Source organism: Chamaea fasciata, unplaced genomic scaffold (assembly GCF_029207755.1).
Source record: "Chamaea fasciata isolate MVZ Bird 193981 ecotype frontalis unplaced genomic scaffold, bChaFas1.0.hap1 SCAF_6, whole genome shotgun sequence".
Lineage (NCBI taxonomy): Eukaryota > Metazoa > Chordata > Aves > Passeriformes > Sylviidae > Chamaea > Chamaea fasciata.
Genome location: NW_027094091.1, coordinates 29,187,195 through 29,193,194, shown reverse-complemented (window position 1 = coordinate 29,193,194; position 6,000 = coordinate 29,187,195).

Here is a 6,000-nt window from a genome sequence, read left to right as displayed (position 1 = left end):
ACAGGATTTCCTGAGGTGGTCAACTAGTAGGGCTCTCTGGGCAAGTATAGCAAACATTGCAGTTGTTTTCCCTTCTGCTTCTGCCACTTGAAAAAAATTAATTTTCAAGTTTGAGGTTTTGAATTTTTATGTTATTTTGCATTTTTTTTTTTTTTTTTTCTCAGGGAAGGATAATCAAGCTTGTTTTTAGTGTTACAATGAAAACTTTGGAGAAACTATGCATATAAATAGCCAGGAAAGGCTCAGAAACGTTTCCTACCTAAAATTTTCCACTGAAACAGAAGAGTCAGTAAGCCTCATAGTAGAAATAACTTGCCCTCTAGAGAGAGGGTGATTCCTACAGGTCAAAGCAGGGGTTACTGGTAGGTCAGCTGAGATAGCCATTACTGCTGCTATCTGCTCAGTGTTTAGGCTTTGAGTAAACCAGAGATGTTATAATGTGGAACTGCTGGTTCTTGGTTGGCTTCCCTGAGGTCATTAAGAAAAATACAGCTTATTGAGCCTGAAACCATTAAGGAAAAACATTAAACCCTGTCTCCACACAGAAGTTGTATCAGGTTAAGTAAAACTGGTTTTGGTATTCTAGTTAGAGTATGACAAATCATTTCAGACACTATTATCATTCAGAGACATCATTTAACTACTTTCTTGACCCAGTCACTTTTATTTTTTATTTCTATCATATTTCACTTGATATTTTCATTATCATAGTATATTCAAGCCAGTGCTGCTTTTCCGGTATGAAATTAGTTCATTGAAAGCACAAATATTTTGTTAAGAAAATAAATGGCCACTAAAATCAAACTTAGATTGTTTGACTAGAACTTCTATGGATGTTGCACAATCTAGTGTGAATGCTCCTAAAATCCAAACACGACGCTTTACTTTTTTATATTAAAAAATTAAAATTTATTCATTCAATTAATATTTTTGACACATCCTCCTTTAGTAAAAGTATTTACATATTGTGCTATAAAGGGAATTGAAAATTGGAGAAAATAGTGGATTTTTTTTTGTTCTCAGGCTCAATTCTGAGAAACAGGCAATGAAAGGATTTATTGTACCTAACAGCTACCGTTGTGTAGTGTCTTCTAGAAAAAATCTGTTGCAAATTTTGAGAACTCAGTGCACTATTTTTTATGTTAAGGGTATTCACAACTTAACTTTAGATGAGTGGGATACAGCACACTACCTTCTGAATTTCAGGAATGGAACCACAGTTATGCTCCTAGACAAGAGCTGCAGAATACTCCAAACTCTGTCTGACCTGGACATTTGGAGAAACATTGCTCCAGGATAAATAAAAGCATGCCCCAGCATGTAAGTAAATATTCAGCCTGGAAGAAGAATGTGGTTCTGTGTGCTTGTTCTGAAGTTTAGCTTACCTCGGTGCTCAATACATTCCCAACCCAGACAGGTTTATGCTCCAGTTATCATGTATTTTGGCTTTTCTATTTTGATGAGAACTCTATTTTATATAGCAACTCTCAGCTTCAGTTCTATTGAGCTAATTGTTTGTTTGTTATATATTACAGAAACTGCTTCTAAGAAAATACAAAATAACAACCACCAAAAATCAACAATACTATCAGGACCCTGGAAACACCCCTTGGGTTCCCTGCTATTTTGCGGTTAAGCTGCAGAACTGCTCATGTCTTGTTAGGGAACTTGCTGTTCTTTGATGGGGAATGTCTTTCTAACTCTTAACTTGCCCTCTATTTTCTTAATCAGATAAACTTGTCTAAAATCCACCCCTTTTCACAGATGTCTCTACTTTCTACTCTTGAGAGTTCTTCACAGCACAGCACTATTTTTCAAGTTAAAAGAACAGAAACTTTGGCTGACTTGTTTTCTTTGTAAACCATTCACAGAACAGACCCAAACGGAAGGGAGGTAAAATGTCTACAAAGTGAATGTAAAAATAGCAGCACAAAGTCCTAATTTGAGACTGCATGAATAAAAAAATGAAAGGTCTCTTAGTTAATTTCTGTTGTTTCCACCTTTATCTCAGAAGTCACAGGAAATGATTCAGGAAAGACACAGTTTTATGTTTATATTTAGAGAAAGCTACAGTTACTTGCTCACTAAAATTTATGTCTCTCTCTTTCCTCTGATCTTCCCATTCTTTTCAATTACGTCCTTGATATTGAAGAAGACTTTCCTCACTCAGAAGAACTAACATTTCTGCTGAATTTCATGAAAATAAATCTCTTGATCACAAGTTCAATAAATATGTAAATTCTCAGGAAACTATTGGGATGATCTCTTGAGCATTGACATTACTCTCAGTAATACAACTATCACAAATGAGGATATGATATAAATTCTATTCTAGAGAAATACCTCACTTCTGGCTGTGTGAGTTTAATAATAGTATTACAGTTTGAAATTGTGCTTACAATTCTCCCTCTTCAATACCATCATGACTTTACTGATACACACACAACATTTCGTTTCCATTTCATGGTCATTTCCCCAGAAACTGCCTCTTATAGTGAAATCAGTATTTTCTGTATATAGAAGATAGTAGGACTGCAAAAGAGACATAATGAGGAGTTAATATACTAGGTGGTACAAATTCAGAACTCTATTTTTAAAGGAAGTCTCAAAAGTTGTAATAATGTCTATGACAAAGTAACTTTGTCAAGCTTCTTCAGTTTCACCCCAATTAAGGAAAAAAAAAAAAAAGGAAAAGAACCAAACCAGACATCCAAAGCATGAAACATTCTGTACATTACATTTACCCAGAGTAATTCACAAGTTCTACCTGGACTCCTCCAGAACAGTGTCTGAGTTTGTGCTACACTGTTACAACTGTAACACAATTACAATATTATGGTGGAAAAATCATAGAATTACTAATTATAATTTTCAAGCCTATCTATCTTTCTTGTGGATTATAGCATGATATGTTTTTGGTGTGATCTGTCAAGGAAGTGTAGAAGGTGAATAGCTATGCCCACACACTGCTCTCTAGAGCCACATGGGGAATTGCATAGGCAAGCTCTGGTTTGTCTCTGTTATATGTATCTGAATGTCCTTTGAAAAGAATTTCACCAGGGATATTTCATCTGTTCAGCTATGATCCAGTTTTATTCCATCTTTATCATGATCATATTAGGATTAGCAGTACCTTGTTATATTCATGAACAAATAAAAAATTAGACATGAATTGTCATGGGATTAAAGACTGATTTTACTCTACAAACAATGAATTTTGATTCACTGTTTGACTTGATCAAGGACTCAAGCTCCACAGGGAGACTGAGAACTCAGAATGCTAGGATATGGGAAAGAAGTCACCTCACCTGTGAAACTGTATTTTAGCATAAAACATCACAGAAGTGTTCTCTCCTTTGAGATATGGATCACTGTATGCATGAGCTAAGACTAATGTATTCCTAAGTATTTTTCAATGAACTTCCAACATATTAGGGAATTTTAAAACATCTTATTAACTTCACTGATCAAAAATCAAACAAACCAAATAACAACCCCCTTGTGCTTAGTGTTGCCATCACGAATAACTGAAAAGAAACTATTAAAGCTGTCATTAGTCATCAAAAAGGTACATGAACAGCTTGAATTTTTGTTACTATACAGTTTTTAAACTGTTGTATCTGCACCATGAGTATTCATGAAATTAATTAGGAAAAATAAGCTTACATCTGTCAGTTTATATTTTTCCTCCAGGGTTTCAATAAAAAAAAAGAATGTTATGCTTCTGCCTTCCTGCTCCCTGCTCCCACAAAGTGGTAACACTGCATAATAAAATATGTATGTTAGGACTATTAGATCTGATGTAACAAAGTACCCTGTGTATATGTGTCAAATTACTGGAACAGAAGAGTACGCAGCAGTCTCATTTGTGTATCCAAACACCCAGTCACATGGAATTAGAGGATACCTGAAAAATATGTATTTTCTTTAGCCTATGTGATTCATTTCCTCTTCCTTTAAAACTTGGGTATTTCATTCCTCAGACTCACAAGATATTGTATGAAGAAAACTGGAAACATCAGGAAAAATTTTGAGCATCTCAGATAAGCTATGTTGCATATTTGCAAACTGCTGTTAAATAAATTATTAGTAAAGGCACTGTAGTATTACTTTCAAAAATTAAGAACCAGTAATATTACTGGTTCAGAAGAGAAGTATAAATTCAATGAATGGACTTTGATGGTGTTGCTTTGATAGAACATTTTTGTGAAGTTATTAAAAAACCCCAGACAGGATTTAATTAAACTCACTCATCTCTAGTAAAGTGCTCTGAAATTAGTAGGTTTTTTTATAGATATAAGGCCAGATTACATCTTGATACAAATCTTATACAAATATTTTGAAGTCATTGAGACTGTTTGCATGCAAGTTAAACCTAGATGTTATTTTTTGCATAGAGTTATCAGTGGTAAGAGCTAGAATGAACTGTGGAAATGCTATACCTGGTGGACATACAGAAAATTGCAATGCTTTTTAATGAAGTAACAGATACCTTGTGGAAAATATCTCAGTAAATTCTAGAACTTCTCTTGAATAATCATATATTAGTATTGATTAAACTCTTTATTTATATATATATATTAACTATTTATTTAATAAAAACATTAACTGCAGCCATGAAAGTCTTCTCCAAAAGAAAAAGAACTTTTGAGGATTCTGCTCAGCCTCCGGTGAAAATAAACTGGGTGAAAATCATGTTATGAGATAAACACAGTACAAGTGGTACTTGATTGAAGAGAAAAAAATGTGTAGGTGTATTTTATTGTTCTGTTAAACACAGTATTTACTAAGTTTAAGCATTTTCCATTTTTAAAACTGAATGGTATGTCCCTGATTTAATGCTACTTGCTGACCTTCAACAACTATCGAATACAACCACGTATCCAACATCTCTTCAATGGAAGTATTCCCAAACTAAGTAACAGACATGGAAAAATGTGATAAAATCATGTCACAGTTCAAATTTAGAAAAAAAATAATAATGATTAGCAGAGTAATAAATCCACGTTAAATGAGAGTTCTGTTACACTGTAAAAACTGACTTCATTAGGCAGCTGCATGACACACAGGTGCAATACTGACTCCCCCATGAGTTGGCTGTAGAGGCAATGCCCACACTGAGGACCTAGAAGCTACGTGTGGATATCTATGGCCTGGGCCATCCTGCAACACTTCTGGGGATTTCATCCTGTGGTTTGCAGGAAATTTCCTCTGGCACTTAGATTCAGAGAAGAAACACATCAACCTCTCTGCTTTGCCTGTGCCCTGTCTCCAGCATCCCAGAGCCCTCCCCAGCCATGGCTGCTGAGCCCAGCTGTGGGCCGACATCCCAGTGTGGCCTGGCTGGGCACCGGAGATGACCAACGCCCATGGCTGGGGTGTCTCCAGCTGCCCTGCTCCTGTCTGGGCATTGGGCAGGCCCTGCCCAGCCGGCCAGGTGCCATGATGGGCCCCAGCTCCCTGTCCTGGAGGCAGCAGCTGCCGGCCCTGTGCCCTGGAGCTGGCTCCTGCTGCTCTGTAGCATGTAAAGGGGAGCTGGAGGCATGGATGAAGCTTGCACACCTTCCTCCTGGGTTACTGGCACCAATGTTGGCCTCCAGCTCCTTGACTGGCCTCCTCTGCAGCTGGGCAAGTGCAGGGAGCTCCTTTCCTTAGTTTGCAGAACAGCTTCTAATTTGCAGTGATTAGAGAGATGATGGTCATTTAAGGGTGTGAAAATGGTATGTGAATACCAGTAGAAAAATAGAGTAGCATGAATCATTTTACTGACAAAGAAAATGAATGTAAACCTTCTGACTTGGTTCATGGTGTATGAATGACATTCCTGCTGAAACAGAATAACAGTTCTTACCTGGCTTTTGTTGTATAAGCCCTAGTCATTTCCTGGTGAAATGAAAGAGCTGCCCAGGAAATGGAATCATACCAATTAACCTTCACTTTCTTCTTCTGCAAAAGCTCCCATGGACTTTAGTAAGAGAAAGGGAGAGGCAGGGTTTTAAA